The following is a 26,642-nucleotide window of genomic DNA, read 5'->3' as shown; positions in this document are numbered from 1 at the left end:
CTGCAAAAACACGGGAAGACAGCATGTGTGTATTGTATCGATGTCATTCTAGAGAAAGGCCATCTCGGAAGCATTGCTAAGATGATTCAGTGACATTACTGTGCAAAGTTTTTGTTTCAGTTGCTACAGTTCGGTCGGAGGGCTGAACTTTCAGGAATGAGCTTAGTCAGTAGAAGTACCACTACTGTCTTGGACAGATTTGGGACCTTTCAAGGAACTTGAAGTATTGCAAATGCACGCACGGCCCTAATTACCTTCCAGTAAAGTGTTCTGAAGTCGGGCTGATGTGAGTACCTAACTGATGAAGAACATCAGAGTCTCCCCACTGATGAGCTGGGGAGCACCAGATTTGGTGCTACCTTACCCTACTTGTCTGTTTACAACTAAGGGGGAAAATAAAAGAGTGAAGAATAAGGTAAAAAGCAGAACAGCTCAAGGCCGTCTTCTGGCTAGCATGTTCTGTGTGCACACTCAAGGGCAGAGCTCCCTTCTGCCATCCATTCTTTCAGCTCTTCAAAAACAAACCAACCCATATGGCAACAGGGATCCCTCAGCGAGACCTCATCCCCGACCCTTCATCTGTGCATACAACCTCTCTATGTGTAAAATTGGGTTGTAGGTTCTTATCATGAAGATGATGGATAAGGTCGTATGGACTTGTGAAGACGTATAGACAGACGCTGGCTTAAAACCCCCATCTTTCTCAATTGTGCCTCCAAATTATCTCCAAATTGGTTAGCAGCAGACTCAGGAAGTAGCCCTACAGACGACTTCACCCATCAGGAAGTTGAGACCTCTAGGCTGGGTTCATAAAGATGTAATCACTATCCATCACCGCGCACACGGAGAGGTTTTACACTTCAGTTTCACGTTTTTCCTACTGAGAGTACTTAATTAAAGGGCAGCACTACTTTGGGTGTCATGTTGCTGGAATTTTGCAGTGAAATCATAAATTATGAATGTTGGGTTAGTAAAAGGATGTCTAAAAACAGAACTGCTTTCTGTATTCTGACATTACGGCAGGCTGAGCCACGTTAGGCCAAAAAGCTTTTTCCCTCATTGATTTATTACATGCTGTAGCATGCTTGCCAAAACTAATAGTATAGTATGGGCTGCAAGATACTGTATGCACGGGAACAAGTTCAGTGGGGTGTCATGGAACGGTTTATTTGGGGATTCACATCCGTAGGGTAGCCGAGTCGGAGGCAAGGTTAATTCAGACTTTTGGACAGAATCAGGAGATGGCGGCCCATCTACAGAGGAGAGGCTCTGGTCGGGGGGCACCCAGGAGCTGTGTACAGTGAGGTGGCCTTGGAGCACTAGGCTCAACGAGATTTCCCTGTGTTCGGGGCTGCCCGCAGATGAGCCTGGTGAGCCCTGGCTTCCATTTTACGGAGGGTTTCTTAGTAACTTGCACGAACAGTGGTCTGCAACTGGGACATCTACCATTTGGTACCTCTATTTTACAGAGAACTCCAATTAGTAGTAAATGATGTCTGATTTGTCAAAACAAGTCTGGCAAGGGCATGAAGAGCCGCAGTTCTGAGGACCGTGTCTGAGGAGCCTCGGAGTCTCCTGTCTATGAAGCAGCCCGAGTCACCGCCTCGATGGACCTAACACTGAGCTTAAGACATTTCTCCATTGGGTTATGCAGCCATCTGGGAGACCACGACGTTCTTTGGAAAGGCACTAATATTTTTACAAACGGAGGAAAAAATGTGATCTAACCAGTCATGGAAAAGAACAAAAGAATATATGGGGGTCATAAACAACAAGCTCAGTATTTTAAAGATTTAATAAAACCAAAACACATATCACCAGCGCCGAGAGAGCAGGAGCAGCAAGCACTTTCCCTGAACAGTTAAATCATGAGCCAAAGGACACGAAGCATGACAGCTCTTTGCAAAAATGGCATTTTCCAGTCAGGAAAGCCAGGCTGGGGGAACACCTCAATGCCCAAGAAAATGGACTGATTTCACTTGCGAGGCAACAGATGAACTCTGAAACTTGAAAAGGTTTCACGAGGCTGTGAATGTGAACATTTTGTTGTAGCGGTTCACTGCTAGGACTCCCGGAAGGTAGGATCACAGATCTCTGAATGATCTTCAGTATATAGCAGTGACACATCATAAGGCTCTACCATCTAAGTCTGTTTCTTTCTTGGCTTGTGGATGAAACGATATTAACTCGGAACTATTAGCCCTCTCCTGTGGCTCAGAAGCTCTAACAATATGCACTTAATTAAAAAACAAGGCAACACAACTTGTCCTTGTAAATGGCGATTGGTAGGCAAAGGCTTTCCAATTCTGTGTTCTTTGAAAGACAGAAGTAATAGGGACTCACAAGGTGACAAATTCGAAAATTTCATGATCGAACAAGGTCTGGCTCTGTTCCTGATACCTACTTTACTATATCTCTGAGCTTTCTCCCACAATTCAGGATCCAGAGATTATCAAATGGCTGGCGAGATAACCTTCTAGCAACGTATCTGTTTATGAAGAGGCTGATCAAATTAAGCGACTTTATAGAATCAATTCCTTGGTTATCTGAATCAACAGAAGGGAACATTTTGGTTGATAATTAAAAAAAAGAAAAAATCTAACTCTAGCATTTCCTTTTGAAAAGGTGTAAAGCAGGAAGAAAACAGGACCCAGGAAACTTTTAGGTAGGTCAAGTACACGCTTGTGGGTTGAGTGATTTCACCTCTTTGATGCCTGTTCCCATTTATTGGGGCACTACTGTACAAGAATGAGATCACCGAGAAGGCAAACATAACCTTGTGGCCAGTACAAATCAAAGAGACTGTTAACGGCATTGAAAAGGAACCGGAGTCCCTGGGTGTGAGGGAATGAGCAAAGCAGAGGGTTGGTCAGCTACTGGGTTTGCAGTTCTTCCTACAAGCCGGACACACTCAGGAATGGGATGTATACGGATTATCTGAATGGATTCTGTAAACACATTTCAAGGTTGACTATAATTTTAAGGTTACTATACGTGTGTGATCAAGTAAGAAGATCAAAGGCTCCATCCAAATGGATTTTAAAGACTCCTGTGGAGTACAGAGAGAATGTGAGGGAGTCCTTTTGCTTGCAAATGAAATACCACCAAATGTGCAAAAACAACAAATACCTCCTGAGGGGGGGGAGGAAAGAAGGAAATGGGAGGTGCAAGTTAAGAGCCAGAACAGACCTGGAGGGTGTGTATGAAAGAGGATGGTCACTGTAAATAACAACAGCCTTATAAACGTGTGGAAGGGGTTTCTCTGGTGTCCTCCCATTTTAGAGTATTTAGAGAAGTTAAATGGGAGACTATGGAATGAAAGCTGGGTACCCTTGTGTGGTTTTGTGCACATCTGTACCCCAGAGATTACCTCTGCTAGATTCGTGATGCTGCCGAGGGTGAAGACCATGTTTCATTTACACACGTGTTCCCCAGGCCTAGCATGGTGCCTGGCTAGTGTCGGCTCCTCTCAAGGGCAGGAACAGAGCTAACGATAGGATCAGACAGCTCTCTGCTTGCTCGCTGAATCACTGGCCGACCAGCGGTAGCAAGCTTGCTGGTAAGATTCACCCACTGCCATGGCCTGGCCTTTTTACTAGGGACCATGATGAGCCCACGGATGGAAAATTTACAGATGACGCAGATGATGGCAACAGTTACAACGTTACCTATTACCACTTCCGTGGCACTTACTATGTGCCAGACACTGTTCTAAGCACTTCACACGCATCCAGCCATTTATTTCTCAGCGCCACTCCACGAGGTAGGTGCCATTAGTGTCTCCATTCTGCAGATGAAGAAACTGAGGCACAGAACAATTAAGCAGCTGGCCAAAGGGCTCATGGTAAAAAGTGGAAGAACTGGTTTTGGAACCTCTGGCAGTCTGGTTGCAGGGTCTGTGACTGTCTCACTGTGAGGTAGCAATTGACAGGGGACATCCTATTAGACCTTGACCCAAAAAGAGAGGACGTGCCTTCTGCAGCGGTGAGACCATGTCTAGAGGGTTGTGCAGGTTTCCGGTGTCACGTTTTAAGAGGAAGATCTCTGGTCTGGAATTGATCTGGAGGAGAATTCTAGGATATTTGAGGAACTGTTAGAATAATAGAGCATGTGTGACCTAGAAATAAGCACGTAGGGTGGTAACATGCTCATTCACCAGCCTCTGATTTTTAGGGCACTCCTGGGGAGAAGGGATTAGATTCATGCTGTAGCTCCCGCGCAGACTTAGGGTAATGTCTCTAAGTTACCCAGAATTGTATATTAATTCAACTTGAAGAACAATTTTTCTACCAAAGTAGCTTTTGAGAACACAGAGTGAGCAAATTGGTGACATTTCTGTGACTGGATCTATTAAATCGAGGCTGGGCTTTCATCAATTCTTTAAAAAATGGAGCCAGCCTATAAGTTTTTTTTTTTTTTTTTAAATATGAAATCCTGCATACTCAGCGTCTTTTGAGAAATTAGTTGATCTGGCAACAATCAGCTGGAGCTAAGCAACAGCTGCCCCCTTCAGACAAGACATATGTTTCAGGTTTGGTGCGGTCCCCACCATTTTCTGGTACTCCCTGAGGTCGAAGCTCAATAACAGGTACCATCTATCTTCGTGCGGGTGCCACAGACCGTCCTTGCAGGGACCCATTTCTCCATACTCCCACCTCTATCAAATTTGGGAAAGCAAAAGAGAATGGCAGAGGATTTTGTGTTTCACGAAAGAAATCAAAGAAGCCACATTTCTTTTGCTCTGCCTACTCTGCCTGCTTAATGCGGTCTACCTGTCCCAACGGACATTTGAAATCTTGACCCCAGCCCTGAGATCTCAGAGGTTCCCAAACTTGGGTCAGAGCCTCTTGAGATAATAATAGATCCTTATGCACACCAAGCACTATCCTCAGACAGAAAAAATAAAGACGTCTTATTTTAAACATGCAGATAAAATAGGATTCACAGTAGTTTTCTGTCATTATGGATTGTTTAAGTACGTGGGATCTAAAAGCACAGCTATAATCACATGGGGGATAGCAAAACTTGTTTAAGGATTTTCAAATTTGGCAAGATGGGGAGATGTTCTAATTTGGCCAGAACTTCTATGGGTGGATGTTACATACAGGTGGAAAAGTATATACAAAGGAATGTCTATGAAATAGGTAATTGTAAGACATATTAAAGACTTGTGAAAATACCTAGCAAATTTGTAATTAACCTGTCCTTGCACATAAGGTTCATTTTTTTTTTTAAAAGATTTTATCTATTTCACAGACAGAGATCACAAGTAGGCAGCAAGGCAGGCAGAGAGGGAGAGAGGAGGAAGCAGGCTCACTGCTGAGCAGAGAGCCCGATGCGAGGCTCGATCCCAGCACCCTGAGATCGTGACCCGAGCTGAAGGTAGAGGCTTTTACCCACTGAGCCACCCAGGTGCCCCAACGTTCATCTTTATAGTAAAAAACGAGCTAGAGAGAAAGGCCCCTAGGTATGGCATCAGATCCCATATGGAACTCTCTCTACAGACAGCAGTCTTTACATATAGGAAAAGAGGTACACAAGAGAAGCATCAGACTAAATTGGACCACAACAGAAATGAAGAAAGGCCCACGGCATTGGCAGTTCTGGAGTGCTGAGCTGCAGCTAAGAGACACAGACTGATTCTATGGTCCGCTGTCTTCCAAGATGACCTCAACAATCCCTGCCTCTTGGGATTCAGGCCCTCGTGTACTCTCCCCTTGAACGCTGGCTGGATCTAGTGACTTGCTTCTAACAAGGAATATAGCAAAAGTGATGGGATGTCACTTCTATGATTAGGTTACAAGAGTCAAACTTCTATCTTGCTACCAGACACTTTCTCTTGCCTTCTTGACTTGCGTACTTTGATGAAGCAAAATGCCATTTGGGAGAGGCCCATGCAGCAGGGAAGTGAGGGTGGCCTGTGGCCCACAATCAGACAGGAATGAAACCCTCAGCGCAATAGCACCCAAGGAGCTGAATCCTGCCAACAACCCCTGAGTTTGCAAGTGTTTCTTTCCTCAAACACTCAGATGAGACCACACTCCCGGGACCAGTGTCTTGAATGTGGCCCGTGAGAGAGAAGAAAGAAGAGAACCCAGTTAAGCTAGGCCCATTCTCCTGAATCACAGAAAAAGTGGGGTAACAAATGTGTGTTACTTTAATTTGCTCTATAGCAATACACACACACTGGACTTGAGTAATCAAAGACCATTCTTTGCATATGCAGTATGGAAAGGCCTACTGGCTTTTGATACCAGTTACATTTTAAATCCAGAATCTACAGCAGGAGTTACCAGAGGAGATTATCAGTAAGTAGCCACTCTTCATCAAGGCTAATCAGTTATAAAGCAATGCTGTACTTTTACCGTAACGGAGCTCCCTGGCTCCTGACTTGGACTGTACGCCAACACCTCTGCCTGCTGCATATCTAGGACACTGGGGTTACCCAAGGATGTAGAGAAGTCATATATAAAATGAAGAATTCTGGACGTTTTCTCCAGTGCTGTGGTTTTGGTGCTGCTTGGTTATCGGGCTTCTGAGGCTGCAAGTATGAGGCGGAGACAGGGTGTGAGAGGGCTGGTTACGGGCAGAACGCTTGCCAGTCAAGGTGAGTGACTTCTGACAACGAGGGAAGAGACATTTAAAAACCTCCAACTGTGGCCATCTGAGGCTGTTTGGTGTAGGGGAAATAGGCTCCATCAGTCACGGGTGCTGAGGAGAGTCCAGGCTAAGCAAATGGTTACATTTTGTTAAGTTAAAAAGAGTGGGGCAATCTGTAATAGAGCGACTGCCACCAAGAATGTTCTACAAATGGGACTTCCGTGAGTAAATGCTTAGTTTTCCAGAAGAATTTAGCTATCCTCGGGCAGTCCCCTAGGATGTCAAAATATGGATGTTGGACAGAATTGGCGTTATGAATCATGTCTTTCACTGCAGGATGTTCCCTGAGAAACTCAGAGGTATGGACAGAAAATCTGGGCCCCTAAATTCAGGAAGGATTTGCTTACTCTTGCTTAGCTATTAAAAAAAAAAAAAAAATACACTGCCTTTCCTTGCCACATCTCTACACTATTTTTTACAAAGCAGGCATTTTTGGGATGGTATTTTTACTTATGGAGAAAAGGGCGGAGATTAAGTGTCTATTGTTAGCCTTTTCCTTTAGGCTTCTTCACAGAGTGCTGAAATGAAGGGTGTAGATGGAGGAAGTCGGAGGTTTCTAATCACTGTTAGAAACCATTTTTGCTAAATTAGCCCCAGTAACTCCCTGGTTGGTGTCCTTGACCAGACATTATAGTGTTTTTGTCTTAAAACACATATCAAGGAGGGCCTGGCTGGCCCAGTCGGTAGGGCACGTGACTCTGGATGTCGTGGTTGTAAGTTCAAGCCCCAGGTTGGGTGTGGAGATTACTCAAAAATAAAATCTTAGAAGAAATACACATATAAAATGATATGATTCCAATAACCAACGCTAAAGAGGTAACAACATCACACACTTAGGACACGACAGGCAGTGTGGTAAGCCCTTTTCCATGTACAGATTTGATACTCACAAGCAACCTAGGATTGTCCCCATTTCACAGAGGAAAAACAGGAGGCACAAAAAGGGAGGCTTTGAACTCCAGCAATCTGGCTCTCTGGTTTGTACTTGCAACCACTACACTATACGGTCTCTCACTGTGCCTTGTATTTACACGGCAATTTCTAACAGTCATTCAACTGTGGAAAAATATTTACAGCCCCTGGAAAAGAGAGCCAGGCAGGGGCCCGGAAGGCAGGCGACTCATCAAAAGCCCAGCAGAGGAGTGGAGATTCACCTGTCTACAAGGAATAATTCTTCAAGTGTGAAGTCAATAGTTTCACACTAAAAAGTTTATCTAGCTACTCGTTTCGATTTAAGTGTCACAGTGTTTAGGAAGTATATGGAAAAGCGACTTATAATTCAGGTAAAAGAAATTAAAATGATTACATTTGAGGGAGCCTATTTAAAGCATTTGACAATCAGTAAAGTAAACGAGGGAATGAGAATTACTGAATCACTGCCTAAAGTTCAGAGGCGAGAGAGGTTTCCCCGCTGTGAGGGGATTCAGAAGTTATGGGGCGGAATCTAAACATGAGGAAAGAGGAGTAAATCCAGAACACTGCCTCAGCCTGTTCACGTAAATGGAAATAAACAGCTGGAATAAGTTATGAGGAGAACTGAGGGAAGCAACGGGTCTAAGTGAGCATATCAGCTGGAGATTTGTTTTTCCAGAAAAGGAGGTTCAGACTTCCAAGGAGGGTTGTGCAATGAACCCCAAAGGCCCATTTTTGCTCCTAAAATACCTTGAGTATAGAGATGTAGCTTATGATTGTTATGTTTGCCCACAGCCTAAGTTCTAAGAGAAAAATCACATCTCTTAAAAAAAAAACAATAATCATGCTATGTTTGTTACTACTTTCAGTAATATAAAAAGGAAGGGTGGTGGGATTCATGTATTCCAGAATTTGCCTCTTTACTACATAGAATACGGGAAACTCATGAGGTTGATCTTACTTCTCTTCGCAATGAGCTGAATCACCATGACTACATAAAAAAGGACTGTCGATGCACTAGGGGTCTACGGTATAAGTCTGGATCGACACAAGAACAGTTTTCAATAGAAGGATAACAAGAGGACTAATGCAAGGATTTGATGAGTTTAGTCAAGTCTCTTGTCCATAAGGGTCTTCAAACAAAAATAAAACAACTGCACTGATTCAAATCTTGGTTTCCGACACAAATCTTTTATTTAAACTCACAGGTAAATTAAAAAAAAAATCCTTCTCCAGAAGAAGAACAGCCCAGAATATATATTCTAAGTTTTTTCTCTTTCTCCTTTTGAGTTGCTGTGTGGGCTCTGCGCTATCTTCTGAGGATGTGTGCAGACATGTGGCTGTTGGAAGTCAATGGTTTCACCATCAAAAAGACTTGCATGTGGTTTTTATGAAGGATGCATTCTCAAACACAGAGTTCAGGATGGCCGAGAAATAGAAAACATCTTGTAATTGTTTTAAAATAAACTCTTCCACTGTTTATTTCGTTTTAATCTGCATGTCGTAGATTGGTTATGTACTTGTTAATCACTGTTGTATGTATCTCAGACAGAGTTGTAAATAACTTTTCAGTCCAACTGAAATATGCTTGCACTTGTTTATATGCAAGATGTGTGTGTAAATACATGTACAATAATAATAGATTAGTGACCAGGTAATACAGCATCGTAAGGTTCTGGCACTACGGTCAATTTAATATACAATGCAAGTATTCTTTTTCTGCAGTTTCTGAGATGAAATAAAAATATTAACTTGCTTGTTTCATTTACTTTCTTGTTTGGTAGGTCTGGGTTTGCAAAAATGAAATGACTAAAGGGAGAGAACCCTAGTTACGAATATTCTCATTCCATTCATAGTGCTGTTATTAAAAATAAAACTCTAGCTCTTTGTAACAGCGGCTCACTAGAATTTTGAAAATAAAAAAGGAAAGCTATAAGTACTCATTTCACATCAGGTCTTTATGCCACACAGAAAATAAACAGAAAATACCTTATTTTGAAGAAAACTTAAAATGTATATAGATATACAACCACAACCACCTGAAATTCTCCTTGATGTTTATATAACTTGGCATTTTCACGTAGACATTAAATTGCCTGGAAAAGTGCTTAATTTCCACTCCACTTTGTCCTGTGTTGAATATGCTTAGATGCCATACTTAACAGTCTCTGTGGCCTGTCGTGAATCTCCTCTCACAAGAGGAAAACAGAGATGAGTGGGATAGAAACCAATGGCAGAAGCTTGCTTGTCTTTCATCTCCCGTCTTTAATATGGGTTTCCTTAGAGAAATGCTTATTCCTGGGACTGGGTCAGCCACACTGTATTTTATCTATCAAGAATAGACACGCACGTACACGTGCATGCACATGAATCTTTGTCCAAGCTTGCACGTGGCTTCACAGCAGAACAGGACAAGCTCATGTGGTCATGACCAGTTCTGTCCCTGCCTCAGTTCTTTTGTCTATAAAATGGGTGTGATGCAGATCTTTGCAAACAGAAAATACAAGGGACCCAAAACACAACAAGGGGGATAGTTAGGAATTATCCCATCATCTTTATCCAAAATGTCTTCTGAAGCTAACCATTTTAAGCAGAGTTTAGTCCCCATTTTCTGTGATGACACTATTATTGGGCACAAGGATTCTGGAAGATGTTTCTTCTGCATGTGAGTATTTTTAAAGTTTAAAAAGCACCAAACATGTGTCTCATGTAAGTTGCCTGTGATGCAGGATGTCAGTGGACTCGATATTTCCTTCAAGGCGTTTAATAAATATTTTCAACTAAAAAAAACCCACAGGGGCGCCTGAGTGGCTCAGTGGGTTAAAGCCTCTGCCTTCAGCTCAGGTCCTGATCCCAGGGTCCTGGGATCGAGCCCCGCATCGGGCTCTCTGCTCAGCGGGGAGCCTGCTTCCCTTCCTCTCTCTCTCTGCCTGCTTCTCTGCCTACTTGTGATCTCTGTCAAATAAATAAAAATCTTTAAATAAAAATTAAAACAAACAAACAAACAAAAAAACCCCCACAGAACTACACACAAGCCTGCAAACCCATCCTGCACAGAGCACAAGTCACAAAAACCTTCCCCCTCTCCTTAAATAGCTTACAACTCCTTTTCATAACATGGGATCAAAATCTATTTACATTTTAGGTGTAAAATAGAAGTTATCAATTGAATACATAAAATATTAAAAGGTCCACAGCAAAAAGATTAAGTACAATGACATGATGGCACTCTAAAAGTCTTCCTAGACAAGGAGAGCTCTCAGCTAAGTTGCATTGATCCATAAAATGGCCCTTTTAATTTTCTCCATTATAGAGTCACCTTTTGAGAGGAGAAGGAAGAGTGTGATTAGGGGCCCGAGACACGTCAAGAAATGGTGGGATCAGATGCATATTGAGACTGTCTTGTTATAAAACTAGGGGATAAACTTAAGTCTGATAGACCTGGTTTCTGTTTCAAATGAGGACATATGGAGTGGACAGCACATCCTCAAATGGGAAGAGAGAAATACCAAACTCCTAAACTCTAAAAGTCACAAAGTACCCAAGGTCATGTTTACTTTGAAAGCGTTTAAGTACTAGGAGCACGAGAACACTTCAGGGGGACCTTGGGTGCAAATTATACCTAGTTAGAATTTATACCCCAGCCTTCTTCCAAAAGTTGGGGGTACTTTACAAAATTGGTTGTGTGAATTATTATGTTTTCTCAGTTATTTCCCCAGGGAAACATGCCAAAGGCAAACCCATCATTTCACCTGATTTAGTGTTTGAGGCCAGAGATTTTATAATTGATATGACGACCATAATAATGGATAGTGATCATCATACTGGTAAAGCCTGGGCTGACTGGCACAAATGACCCACTTCGATGTTTACCAGTTAAAGTCTACCACTGACTTGCTCTAATAAATTTTGAGGTTATTTCTGAACTCTGCATTTCTAACTTTCTGAACACTAAATTTAGAAATGTGTTATAAAATAGAAAAGGTTTTCTTATATAAATATCGCCTACTCCAAATAGGTTTTGTCACACAGTCTTTATTAGGTAGAGGGAAAATGGGGTCTCTCTTTCCTTGGCTCAGGTCTCAAAAGATTACAGGGTAACCCAGAGTTCAGGCAGACGTTTATCTCAAGGCACAAAGAGATTTATGTGTTCTGGATATATAAAAGTCTGCTTAAAATAAAAAATTATTGGAATTTTCATCCTTGGCAAAGTCAAATAACTAAAGGATTAAGGCTGATACACGTTGCCCTATAAATCTATCATTAACCAAATGTGACACAATGCTTCAGGTATGTCAAATCCCAACTTGCTCTAAATGGGTAGTTAAAATTTTCTCTCACAATAAATATTTCATGATAAGAAAAAGCTTGTCAGCTAACCAACACAATCCTCAAAAGCAAAACTCCCAATTTTTACAGATCCATGAAGGCAGGTAAAGGCTGGAAAGGGGGAGGAGGGAGTAGAAGTTGGAACCATCCAGGTCCTTAGCAAAAAAAAAAAAAAAAAAAGAAAAGAAAAGAAAAGGCCAGGTAATAGGAAACAAAACAGGACTCTTGGGGGGAAAAATAAAATATATGGATAATCCGGTCTCGCAGGTATCAAACACTTCCAGAATATGTAAACTCTACGAGGGTAGCTTGTGTATCAGGAGCCCACAGGGGTCAGCCAGTAAGTACTGGCCAAGTAGATACCAGAATGCATGGATGAACACCGATGTAGAGCTCCTGTCCCGGGAGGTGCTAGGAGTGATAACATGCAATTGGAAACAAAAAAAGGAAAATTTTTTTTTAAAAGATTTTATTTATTTATTTATTTGACACAGAGAGAGAGAGAGAGATCACAAGTAGGCAGAGCAGCAGGTAGAGAGAGAGAGAGAGGGAAGCAGGCTCCCCACTGAGCAGAGAGCCTGATGTGGGGCTCGATCCCAGGACCCTGAGATCATGACCTCAGCCGAAGGCAGAAGCTTAACCCACTGAGCCACCCAGGCACCCCCAAAAAAGGAAATTTTTAAAGAGAAAATGCGCCTTAAAATTATGCCCACTTCTGTACTCTGAAGACCTAGTCCCAGAGGTTCCGCTCTTCAGGATCTAGGTTTTTTCCAGCTTGTTAGTGGGGAGAGAGGATGCTGTGGTTTAAAATCTGGTGGGAATCGTGAGTACTGCTCCCTGGAAGGGACACCCCTGGTATTTGTGGTCCTGAAGGGAGGTGGGCGGGAATTGGCTGCTGAGGAGAAAAACTAAACATCTAGGAACCAATTGCTGCCCAAGGGTGGCTCTCAAGTCCTTTAAATACAATCAATTTAGGTAGGCTTTTGTTTACTGTAGCTTTTATCTAGAAGATAAGGTTGTAAAAACGTCAATCACAGTGAAGTACTACCACTCCTGGGCGGTATCTCGGCCAGCTCATCTGTTTTACTTCTTCCTCCCTTTCCAAATACCTCAAGGTGTTTAAGATGAGTGAGAAGATATCCAACTATTAAAGTGAACTGTATTTGTGTATGACACATAGATTTGCACTCGGTCAACCGCAAATACCATCCCTGCGGTGCCCCTGTCCTTCCCAAGTTCAGTAGGAGGGGCCCTGCCTGTGTTCCCCTCAAGGCTTTACTCGGCCCCACAGAAGCTCTACAGAACGAGCTTTCTGGGCCCTTTCCGAGAGCGCACCTTTAAGAAAAGGAGAGTCTGAGGGCGCTATGTTGGGGTGAGGCTTTTCATTTATTTATGCCATCCTCTGGACGGAAGAGGCATGGACGGTAAAATCATGAAACAAATAGAAAGCGGGGCTCAGGGAAGTAAGAGACCAAATGTCTTCATTTTATTGTTAAATTGAACCTCGAAGGTCAACTAGATAGTTAACAAAATTTTAAATGTAAGACCATAAAGATCCTACCTGATTTTGTGTATAAAGGCATGATTTAGTTAATGGATCCCTAACACGAGGCTCTGAGCCAGGACAGCTTCTGAGTGAGGAGGGAAACTCAGAGTGAAAAGGCCCTCTGGGCCAGCTCCAGATGAAGGGCAGTGAGGCAGACAGGACAGCTGCGAGCAGGCAGACCCATGGGAGGGAGGGAAGTTGGGAATCACTTGGAAACAGACCTAACGCTGGAGAGGGCTGGCGGGCCCTCCTGGGTAGGTTAGGGTCGTGTTGAGGGTTTGCATGGTGGAAGATATCTTATCTGTCATTCTTGGGGTTTTGAGTCATTCACCAGGTCTGGGCTTCATGAGTAATTTTTCTGTTTGATCCCCTTCTGAATACAACTTGAGTAAGGCATTCTAGTGCACGTAATGCCCTGTTGTTAACCCCATTTCTGACTCAGGTCCCCTAGATTCAAAGAATGCTTGACGGACCCATGTGGTAGTAGCCCCCATCTTTAGAAGTGGTAGGAGAGACAGACAATTACTTCCCAGAGTAAAATAATACCACCGGCAGTCCTGTTTAGAATCGCCAGAACCACAAGCCTGACAGCAGCTACTGAGCCATCACTACAGGCCAACCACTCCTCAGCCTTTTGGAGGTATGGTCTCATTTAAAACAAAAGCTATGAGTGGCTAATAGGAGTGCTTCTATTTTCATGTTGAGAAAACGGATTACAGAGCTCTGCTCAACGGACCCTGGTGACCAGGAAGAACATGGACACTGAGTGCTTTCTCGTGCCTAACACTGTGCCGGCCACTTCCTACACACCATTTAATACCTGCAATGGGCCCATGAGGTCGGAAGTTCTAACAGGGCCATTTTGGAAAACGAAATACAAATGCGCAGAGGTCAAGTTCCTTATCACATGAGGAGATGAAGCTCCAAGGTGGCCAAGGCGCCAACCCAGATCTGTCCCCTGTCACGCTCCCTCTCTGAACAGCTACCTTACGTGGTCCTGTGCTTGGGAGTCCCCTTTAGTGTCTAGTTTCAATACAAACCCTTTACTTTGGATTCTTCCATGGGGAATAAGTCCTTCCTCTTCTATAAAATGTGGAGGCTGAAGACCGTCATCTTCACATACCTTCCGTTTTTAACTTCTGTGTCTTAACTTGTCTATCCAGAAAGCAGGCCTCATAGCATTTGCATCCGGGAGTAAAGGTGGATTGGAGAATGAATAAGCTTCACAACACTTCAACCTGTGTATATTCATTATTGCCCCATTACAAAAATTCTACCCCAGATTAGAATCTAATAAAGAAACTTCTGCAACCTTTGTTCCCTCCTCCCCAGTCCATGAATGTGTAGATTTATGTCAGGAGGACTGGGAATAAACCCACTAACAAGAAGAAAACTGGACAGTCAAGTACTCATCAAGGCAGGGCTCGGAAGTCCTTTACCTAGACTCACCCAGGGAGAAAAAGTCAAGATGAGGAACTAAGGGAGAGGGAATGTGAGTAAGGGAGAGTTGAACAGCAACTACCTTTATAATTCAACTAGATGCTTCTCTGAGCCCTAAGGCAGGAAAGGTCACTTCACAGTCATTCCTGCCTTTAAAAAGAAAGGCCGATCAGCATCATGTGACCAGGAGAAACTACTTCAAAAGAGACAGGACAGAAAACCCGTGTGATGTCAGTGATCTAAGTTTTATTTAAATATAGGCTCCTGTTCTTCATGACAGGACACCACTGTGCTGTTTCCATATTTAGGCCCTGGGTTGCATGACAAAGGGGGACTGCACACACCAATTTCAGGGCAGGGTTGTGAAGCTTCATTGTACTTATCCTAAACTATTTCCTGTCAGATCAAGGGCCTTGTGAAAACTCTCAGTTCATCTTTGTAACAAATGGTTTTATTATCTAAAAAATGAGAACGTGAACGAACCACGTTGATCTTAATCGAATATTTAAAGACTCTGGAGAGATGATAAAGGAAACTTCTCACTCAGGAAACAAATGATGGTTGCTGTTTGAGATTGTCCTAACAAAAGTAACGCAGAGAGACTTTCGGGACCCCATGGCCGGCCCTTAGAGCAGATGGGGACCACATAATGGGTCTTCAGAAAGCTCAGGGGCAAGCAGTATTTTCTAAAGGTGGCCAATCTCTTTGTTTTCTTGTGGTTGAAAAGCTGCTTATTGGATAATTGTAGGAAAGCAATATTAGACCAAGGGTAGATTTTTTTTTTTTTTTTTTTTTGGGAAACAGGTGAAGGACCATGTGAGTGTGGCCAACTACAGGGTGGGATTCCAAGGACAGGTCACACTTCAGTGAACTCTGGTTCTAAAGACCACAGAGGAGCACCTCGGAGCACCTGCAGACCCAGATCTATCCTGTCTGGTGTTCCAGGCCCTCTGCAAGGTTGGCCTCCCTTTTGTCCTCACTGCATGACAGAGACAATATCACCTGCTGCCTTCCTGAAAAAGCTGCCAGGTTCCAGGGGAGCCACGAGCACAAGAACACCATCCTTGTCTTCCAAGTGCTCTCAGCAGTCAGGGAGACTGGCGGGTTAAAAGGTAGCCATGAGGAGATCAAGGTTGTAAGAGAACAGGGCAGACGGCCCCATGGTAGTCCAAAGAAGGTCAGGGAAGGCCTGGAGCTGAGATGAGGCGACCTTTGGAGAAAGTCTTGAAAATCAAGGTTCACTGAGTAAGGGAAGAGGCTTCCAGGAGAGGGACAGGCATGTGCAGACAGAGAGATGAAAAAAGGCATGGAGGTGTTTGAGGCAGCGTGGAAAAGGTCTGGAAAAAACAAGACCGTGGGCTTGGCAGAAGACAGAGCTGGAGAACTTGGGTGGGAGTGGGGCTGCTGAGGGCCAGAGGGACACTGTCTAGCTGACTGAAGCATTCTGAGGGCTGAGGGGATGGTAGGTGCGAGTGGAGAGAGCGTCTCTTCCTACGGATCCCACCACACTGCAGACACATCAGCCCTTTGCCCCAGGGGGATCCTCTTTCATGAAACCCAAGGCTATGTTTCTGTGTGGAATTTCTGAGCTAAATATTTACTTTTGCAGGGCCAGGGTGTCTACTATAGCTCACTTATTTGGGGGTAAACACATTAAAGAAAAGTATACATTAAAACAAATTTTTCCCCTTCCACCCACATTTCCACTCCACACAGAGAAAAGACTGCCATTCAAAAAATACCGCAAAACTATCCTGAGGGCTCAACTTTCTGGAGTCCTTGGGACAAAGTCTGTAGTATGTAAACAGCCACAGCCTTGCTCTGCGGGGTTCCTCCAGTTTGTATTCTTTGAGAATTCTGCCTGCATGAGGCCAGCAGCTCACAGTTTCCTTAGTGACTTACACAGCAACCTTACTCTACTTAACAGGAGTCATTGGTGAAATTTTATGGAGATAAGGACTTCCAGGAGTGAGTTCCCTTCTGGTTGTTTTTTGATTAAAAGCAAGACAAGGCAGAGCTATACCGCACCCGTAGCTTTACTTTGCAGACTCTGTGGGCTCCAAGTTGGCCCAACGAAGGCCACTGGGGCCAGGGCTGTGGTCTGATTCCATTGAGTTGAAAGCAATCTGTCAGTGGGGAGAGGAGTTACGGAGGTTATTTTAAACATTTAGTTAAGCTTGTGACGGTCTTCTTTGAGAGGCATTCCTGGCTGCAAACTGCCTCATCCTGGGTGACATAAGCTATTGAAGGAGGTTAGACGGAGGTCCCTGCAGTCAGAGAGCTGGTCCACCCATGTTGCCATTAGCTGATTAATAGGTGTTTATTTTTAGGGCTTGAACTAACAGGCCGCGCTAAGGCCAATGCAAGACAATATTTGAAGTAATCTGTGAGTGCCCCACACTTGTAAAAGACCTTACTTTTCTGGGCAGTTGTTGTAGCTAAGAAGTCCTGGCCAGACTAGTAAAATTTAATGCCAACGACAGAGAAAACGCTACCCTTCTCCATTATAAAAGAGGGCTACTGCAAAAATAGATTCTTATCACTATTTAAAGAAACATTTGGGGAAGGAGAAAGAAAAAATGACCAACTAATTGTGGCAAACTCTCATTCAACACTAGATACTAAATAACAAATTCCTAGTATTAGGTTCAATGCCTTACATAAATAGCAACTAGGCTTGCTATTATTTTAATGTTTTAATGTAGGGTCCATGCCCAGTGTGGAACACAGTACTGGGTTTGAACTCATGACCCTGAGATCAAGACCTGAGCTGAGATCAAGGGTTGGAGGCTTAACTGACTGAGACCGCCCAGGCACCCCTAGGCTTGCTATTTTTTTTAAAATGAGATATTTAGAACTATAGATATAGGCTATAAACACTATAAAACATTTGGATTTATACAATTTACTTTGATTTATGGGGCTTATGATTCTATGCGATCCAGAAAGCAAAATGGCCAAGTGAACAGGTCTCTCATTGCCAAACACTAAATTTAAGAGACGTTACAGTTATGTATTTATATGTCATGTTTATCACTTCCAGAGACACAATGTTGCATGAAAGCAGTACCTTGTCTGCTTTAGCATTACCTGGCATTTAGCAGTGTATGGCACGTAGTGGACATTGAATAAATGTTTGTTGAATAAATGAATGACAGGCAGAAGAGTTATGCGGAATATCTCTGCACAGCTATTTCCCTTAGGTCTGGTCTAGATCTTGAACCTAATGGCATACACAGGATGGGCTGAATGGTTTTAGAAACAGTGCTATTACGTGCTTTACTTAATCATTTGCCTTTGTTTATTTCGAGAGCTTCCCCAAGCTCCCATAGCAGGAGAGCCATTGGTTTACAACTGGCATGTTCAGCGGGAAGTTCAAGTCACTGCTTTTCACACTTACAGGTCTTCTCTCACAGAGTTTGCTGCGATAGTTTTATAAGAAAATGTGCTTGGGACTTTTCCTTTTAAGTTTAAATTTATCATCTCAACCTCTGTGGCATATAAGATTAGAACACCGGCATTCCTACCTTCCCTCTCAGGTTAACACACATCCACTTCTAGCCAGATTGCTGAACGACAACAACCCTGGGTAAGACGTACTTAGAATTTAGCACTGAGAGAGCTCGCTGGCAACAGTCTCAATCCCCTGCTAAAGTCTGTGCTTGAGACTCAAGATCAAGGTGCTATTTTAGATTTCATAGATACTGACGATCTCAAGAGACCCAAAGTCCAGTCTGTAAAGTTGTTACGTCCACAATCAGATCAGCTAGGCTCCTAACGGGGGCACATATGGCAATTTACCACCACGATTTCCACAGGGAAGGAACCCTTGTGTCTTCTGTCTATTTTCATGATCTATCCAACACAGATCAATCACCCTGAGCTCCTGACACATTTATGATGCCCTTTAGGCTTATTTATGGACCAAGTGTAGATTTTGCAGAAACAGACTATAGTCATATTTGAAAGAATTCTTTTATCTCCCCCAAGATTATGCACTGGGTAATCTGGACTGGATCTCTCTTTGGTAGGGCTGAGTCCCTGTGCCATATTTTGAAGACTCACTATAATGCCTTCAGATGGTCAGATGCTCTTAAACTCTCTCACTATAATGCCTTCAGATGGTCAGATGCTCTTAAACTCTCTAGCACAGGATCAGACATTTAAGAAGATGGAAATAATAACTTCCATGGAGAAGAAGGATATCATGTGCGGGGTATAATTTTAAGAGGAAGCCTTTTAGACTGATATTTAGACTCAGAGATGCTTAACAAAGGGTTTGCTCTCTTACTGAAACTCAGGATGAATGCCATTCATTCAGCAAATATAAAAATGTGTGCAATAGTATAACAGCAAAAGTTCTCATTTTGTGCCTTCATTTTGTTTATTGGACTATTTACAAACTTAAAAAAAAAAACAGGCCATGAAAAACAAAAAAATCACAGAAGATTTAGGGTATATATTTCCTCAATGCTCATCTCCTTTTTTCAAAGTGCTTAGTATAATTTGATGAAGTTTTATTTAAAATGCTTCGATAGCTTTATTTTAAATGATTGAATAGAATTAGCTTAAGAAAACAGTTTACAATTTTGGAACCCTTCACTGTGTGTGTGTGTGTGTGTGTGTGTGTGTGTGTAAGGAAGAGAGGGGTTAAGTTTCTTCAGGCAACTATATATAAATTACCCAGAGTGAAATGACAGTAATTATCCAGGGAATTGAGGTACTAGGGACAGGCAGTGTAAAAGATTTGGGACTTTTGCAACCTCTTCTTTAAATTTTGGGAAACAAGGGAAAATGCAGTATTTTACTTTGCTAATCTGGGTAAGGCTGAAAGGAGAGATCCGGATTCAATGACCAAATTGTAAACGTACTTTTTGTTCCCCAACCCCCTCATGAGAAAAGAGCACCAACCATACATTTATATGGATTACTTAAGAGGCGGAGGTATTTAGGAAAGCTAAGCGAGTTCCAGAGGCTTAGGGGCAAGATGCTAGAGTTAGGATTGAGGTCTGACTTCTTATCCAGGGAGGGCAGAGGAAGCTTGGAAAGTTCTGTTGTACCATTTTACCGTATAGTCCCTATTACACTGGTGACTTATCTCTTATAAAGAGATCAAAAGATTCAGTATTATTAGTGTTTAAATGTTAATTGCTAAATGTTATTAAAATACATTCAGGTTATAATTTTATTGTGAAACTAATGGAGATATTTTACCTTTTGATGTCATAACCCCCGAGAAGCTATTTCTCATTTTGTATCCACAAATCTTTAAATTCTGTACAATGGGATTTTTATCAGGCATCCCCAAACATCCAAAAGTAACATTAATTTGTATGTGTCAGGTTGGACTAATTAGAGTTTAAAAAAATTTTTAAAAATCACATCGGAGTTCAAACTATGCAGCTTTAAAAAATATAATTATTGTTTCTCTTTAAATATGGGGCAACATTTTACCTTTTCAGGTAAGTAAAAGCATATTAGCTAGCCTTAGTCCAATTTAATAACTCTAAGCTGTAGGATTCCTATGAGAAAGTATAAATACAATCAACCTAACTTATGTAGAGAAATAGGAAATGTCATAGAATCTGATGTCGGTCTTCTAGGATTCTTACAGCTACACACTGGAAATGAAATTAAAAGGACATTTAATATTTTTCAAACAAACGTATCAGTCCTTAAGTGACAGAACTGATTTTATTTATAGTACCATTAAAATATTTGTTTCAGAATTAGTAAAAGGTATAAAGATGTAGATTATTACAGCAGGGCTAAGCTAAGAACATAGCAACTTACCTAATATTAGTTAACCTAAAGATTTTGGGAGTTAACGTATATTCATTATAATCTTAACGCAGCTCTGGGAACAATAGGAGATGGGATATTCCAACAGCAAAGGGCTGAACAACTTTTTAAATTAGAATCTGTCATCACTTGTATATAGAGAGGTGAAGGGATAAGGAGGTTAGATGGTAAAAATCCCTGCCTTGGGAGGACAAAGATGTGGTCCCTAGTTCTGTGTCAGTCTTAACAGTATAGCAACCCCGTTAATGCAAGTGACAATGTGAGTTTGGAGTCTGAAACCATGGCTGTGGAGTATTACACTGTCATTTCTGAAAAGCGACCACAGTTTGGGGGTGTTACTGGGGGGTGGGGGTGTGACAGTGGGGGGGATTTCACTGGAGGTGGTATTTCTAGATGGCTCTAAAAGGTGAGGAGGAGCATGTAAGATGGAAAAGGATGGGAAGGTGAGGACAAGGGGGAGGGTAAGAATAAAGGCATCTGTGTCTAGCACTTAAGGGTCTCCCCTGTCCCCCCAAGAGTCTGCTTGAAAATCAGTAAGGTAGGCAAATAAAATGAATGTAACCCAAGAGAAATATCTGAACTGATGATACAAATTTGGAAATTACACTGAAGACAGCCATGTCAGCCAGATTTGCTTAGGGCAATAAAGAGAGAAGCAGTCCGAGGATGGAGAATGCCCCGGGCTGGTGGAGAAAGGGGAACCAGTGAAGAAGATAGCACAGTCGCAGAGGCATCAACCGGGTAAGAAGAAGTGGGCAAGAGGGGGATCTCAGCATCAAGACAGAGTGTTCAGACAAGAGAAGGACCAGGGTGTCTGCCTCTGCCAGGTGTGACAGGTAGGGACACAGCAGCAGTCCACGTCTAGAGGTAGGGAGCTGGGCGGAGCGGAGACCCAAGTACACAGTACTCTTCGAAAATGCCTGGCGGCAAAGAAAAGCACAGAACTAGAGGGATTGATGGCAGACAGAAGGAGAGCAGGTTGGAGGTAGGGATTTGATATACTGGTGGCCTATATGCTGGGGTCTAGTAGGATCTCCAATAGCATAGAACAATTGATCTTCTGGGAATTGTGTCCATGTGTCTGATCAGAAGGACAGTGGACAAAAAATTACGTTGACAGAATTAAAAACCACAGGGTGTCACAATGAGATGGCAGGCCCACTGCAAGGGGAATACATGACACACACAGTGGACAAATGACTACAGCTTTGGAATCTACAGATTTAGCAGTTTCAGAATTACATATTTTTAAAAAAATTTTCTCTAAGACTTCTTTAATTTGAGAGAGAGAAAAAGAGTGCCAGCCAGGCGCCTGCAGAATCACAGGTTTTTTAGGATTTAAAAAAGATAGTGTTCTTATTAAGCAGAGTTGGGAAGAGATGAAGAATATAACCTAATCTGTACCCATCATTCATTATGGCAACAATACTGGAAATTGATAGGAATGAAAACCTAACTTATCTAAAGGAATACAAGGCTACTTAAAAAATATGTATTTTTCGGCTTTGTTGCTATGAACTTTTATTAAAAGTGAAATCTACTTAATATTAAGGACCTGCATGCTAACTCAGAAATACTCATCTGTTGCACTTTAATTTTCTCTTACTTTCAGAACACTGTCAGCATCTAACTCTGGAACCTAGGGCATGTCAGGATTAATGAGCTCTGTATTATATCGACGTGGGTTATAGGTCTCCATGCTTAGTGTTGATCTCAATTTGATAAGGTTTTAGATAGAATTACTAAAGTATTAGCCAATATTCTGAAAGGAATTTCACAGATGTACATGAAACCACGTGTTTAGTTATTTATAAAGGGGGTCAAACAGGTCCTAACAAATAGAAGGTTAAATTAAACTTTGGGCAAGCCGTTTCTCAGTTAAAATAAATCTTAGGGTCAAGAATTATGGCATAATCACCAATTTCTTCTGTGACAAATATTTGAGCTCCCTAGAGACACTCAACTTCCAATTTAGTTGTCTATGCAAGGTAATGGGTACTGGTTCCTTTCCTCCAGGAGCCAGGCACTAAGGAGTCCGATTTCAAGGTGCCCAGTGTAGGACAGTCCCAGGTCTGATCACCGGCTCAGGTGGTGATCAGTGGCCTTCTTTGGGCTGAATGATACACGTGAATGTATCAGTCTCACTTGTATCTTTATAGGCCTTTGTGTCCATTTGCCTTATGGATATCCTAAGGTCCCCCCCCGCCCCCGCAATACATGGCTACTGAACTCGCTGGATTACAAGGTCACGCACTCCTAGAGGGTCAGTGATCATCTGATTTCAGACAAACCACCAAAGCCTAGTGGGTCCAAGTGTGTGGCCTACCCAAGCTCCTCTTTAGTTAACAGCAGGGTCCAGAAGAACATCAGAAAGAGGACTGAAATTAGTGGTCATCACTGCTCAGGGCCTCTTTTGGCAAATTATGACATTCACAATTTTACGATGATGGGAAACCAACTACAGGAGAACAGCCTTAGCTCTTCTGTGATTGACATCCGGTTATTTTCCCTAGGCTGGTTCAACAGCTTGGAACTTCCTTCATATGAATGTTAAGTCATTCACACCAGAAATACACAAAAGTAAGAGTCAGAGGGGCCCCTTTTGGTGAAACTGCGTGAAAGCCAAGTAAGCCTGACATTTGGAATCAACTTCGTGAGATCATTCAGGAAGATAACGCATCTCCTCGAGGCTCAAACAGAGCACTACTTAACGATACTTGATGGCTTCACTCTGGTTGGAAAAAGTCACACATGTAGTGCTATGAAATCAGCATAGGACTGGTTTCGAAAATGAAGTCTATAGGACCTCCAGCCTCTCTACATGAGTCTCCATGGTACAATTATGTTTATGGGCCTGAAGGAAAAAATAGAGGGGAGGAGAGGTGTGAAGCACATGAAGAAGTTGAGAAGGGGGGAGGGGTTTAGCTTACCAGACAGAACTAAAGGGAAAGGGAGGGGGGAGGAGATTGGGGCATTCAACATTCCAGCATTATTTAAGACGAGGTCTAACGAAATTCCAACAAATCTTTAAGAGTGGAGATTTTAGCCACAGAACGAGAGCTTCTTCACTGCTGCAAAGCAAATATACTAAGGGTAACAGAAAAATTTTGAGCAGACATATTCTTAAGCAAACAAGGGCACAAAGACCAGTGATATTTGATATTTCCTTTTTTTACTTGTATACTGTCCAAGTTGCATTCTAGGAATATGGCAAGAAATTTAAATGTGAAGCTCTTCACAACTGCCTTAAGCAAGTACTGCTTTCTAGACTGATTTTTCCCCCCCTTGAAATAACTGACACAACCGCTGAGATGTCCAAGCTCACCACCACCACATGCAGCCATCACTGATCCTCCTCCGTGGGGCTCCCTCAGCTCCACCTCCACCCTCAACCCTACTGTGAGTCACCCGCACTCCCCGGCCCCCCAAACTCCCAGCTAAGTGCCAGGCACACTGCCAGGCATTTTTGCATACTTTATCTCAAATCTTTATGTGAGAGTTATTTTTAATCCACATTTTTCAGCAAATTCCAACTTATATTTCCCAAATGTTCACTATATGTTCACATGAATCAAGGCTCAGAGGCTCCAGCTCTGGCTCTTAAGTCTGTGCCTTGTTGAAACACGGCGACATTTTAAAAAAATCGCATAACAATTTAAAAATAATAAATGTTATGAGGCTTACTAAGTGAAAAGCGTTGCCACCAACTAATTGGGAGAAAAGGTATGAAGGAGGCATTCCCATTTTGACAAAAATGCCTAAGTTACAGACCCCTGGCATGTAGGAGTTTCATCTTAAGACTTCTGCGGGGGGGGGGGTAGGGGAGGGAATTAGATAATGTATACATTATTCACAGGAACTTGCAAAAAACTTTTAAACAGTATTAAAAAAAAAAAAAGGCTTCCCCAATCGAAACATATGTTTTTACACAAATCTGCATGCTCCAATTAATTTGCTCAACTGCTGGTGTGCGGCCGGACCTCCTTGATCTTTGTAAGTATGAGGTCCAATTTGTGGTCTGATTTCTAGCAAGAAAAGTGCACCTAATTGTGGCTCTCCCCATACTTAAATCTATTTTAGAAAATTAGAATTTAACCATAGCTTTACACAGTCTTAAAAAAGAAGAACCGTATGCAGCTGCTGACAGGTCATTGATGTTGTAATACTCCGAGTACCCGAGGAGAAATTTTATAGTATTATCCAAAAAAATGGCATAAAAGAGACGTGGATTTTAAAAATTCATCTCCACTTGTCAAACATCATTAGGAAAGGAGGGGGAAAAAATGGATATTTCTTGGGATGACCCGACACAATGGCACATTTTTCTTGGTCTGCCATGTCTGGCTGGCAGGACGCTTTTCTCTTATGGTGTAATAAACAACTGTTTAGTACAATGCTGTGTTTGGAACAAGGCAAGTTTTATTTTCTTTTTTAAGCTCTTGGCTCAAGAGAACGGTCTTATGGGAAATGGCTATTGTGTTTACTGTTATTTGATGATGAAATGTCATCTGACTAAAATACTTCTGTAATAAATTATTCCATTCAATAAAGCCATCAATAGTTTGGCTGGTTTAAAACTGCAATTTGCATTATAATGCATGGAGAAATCCCTGATGGAACCTTCCTGTATGTATTAGTTCAGATCAACACACGCACGATCATGCTTGCTCTTGGGCTCTCTTACCCTTCCGGCTTACAGGTTGTTTGTGACTTAAAAGTATCATAAAACTCAAAAACCTCAAAATGTCATCACCATTTCACAGCTTAGGACAGAATCATTCTGAAGCAACAACAAATATACTGAATTAACAGAGTGATGATTGGCTAGAAGTGAATGAGTGGTATTAAAATGCAGTTTTCATCCATTTCTCTTGTAAAACGTAAATGGCGGCTACCTCAGTTTTGTTGACATAACGGAATAACCCCACCCATCCACCCACCCCCTTGTGTGCACAGTTAAATCTCCATGCGGTTTGTTTTTGTCATACCACTAACTTTTCTCAGTGGTATTTATCATTCTATGTATTTGGTCTATAGACAGTGATGAGAATTATATTCGGGGAACCTTTCACTGTCCGTTAAAATAACTGGAGACACTCTTGAAAAGCCACGGTTGGTACTTATTTGCCTCGTAAAAGAAAACAAGCTCCTGTTTCTTCATTGGTCTGGTTGGGATCCATAATTACTTCTGGAAGAGGAATCCCTATGGAAGGAAAATCACATACACTGGCCAATCCTCTGCTAACACAAACTTAACGTAGTTTCCTCTGAGGAGAAAGCCTTCTGAAGGAATAAGAAGCCGTGTTTCTTTTCTTTCTTTCTTTTTTTTTTTTTTAAGATTTTATTTATTTGACAGACATCACAAGTAGGCAGAGAGGCAGGCAGAAAGTGGGGGTGGGAGGGGTGGGGGGAGGAAGCAGGCTTCCCGCCAAGCAGAGAGCCCGATGCGGGGCTTGATTCCAGGACCCTGAGATCATGACCTGAGCTGAAGGCAGAGGCTTAACTCACTGAGCCACCCAGGCACCCCAAGAAGCCATGTTTCTGAGGAGAAATGTCTCCTCAGATGGTGGTCAGTGAGCTCCCCCTCCCCCACCCTCACCCCCCCCCCCCCCCCCACTATGTAAGATGCGGCAGGCCCACAGCCTGGATTTGTCTGCTGACTCCTCCAGTGCCCACTCAAGATCGCTGTGAAGACGGGGACTGGATCTTACGTGTCCCTGTGTTCCTGGGTCCAAGCACAGGGCCCAGCACACAGTTTGGTGATGATAAACATTCATGGATGAAGATAAGGGAATTACCCCTCTGAGTAAAGACTGTCGAGCTTCTGACAGTCCAGACTACAATTCCATCTGATACGTCAGTGTTCCCAATCTCATTGTAGCATCACAACCCTTGGTTATGTATTCCAGCTGCTTTTGGCATTTTCATAGGGCTGAAAATGAGGATCTGTGCT

At 42.5% G+C, this 26,642-nt stretch overlaps 1 protein-coding gene across 2 annotated transcripts in view; it reads right to left on the bottom strand.

The window, feature by feature from the left end:
- CDIN1 (CDAN1 interacting nuclease 1) overlaps positions 1-26,642 on the bottom strand; it is a 206,531-nt gene that overhangs the window by 1,894 nt on the left and 177,995 nt on the right. The window lies entirely within an intron of this gene.

The sequence above is a fragment of the Martes martes genome (genome assembly GCF_963455335.1).
Source record: "Martes martes genome assembly, chromosome: 7".
NCBI lineage: Eukaryota > Metazoa > Chordata > Mammalia > Carnivora > Mustelidae > Martes > Martes martes.
This window is presented reverse-complemented; position numbering and strand designations above follow the sequence as displayed.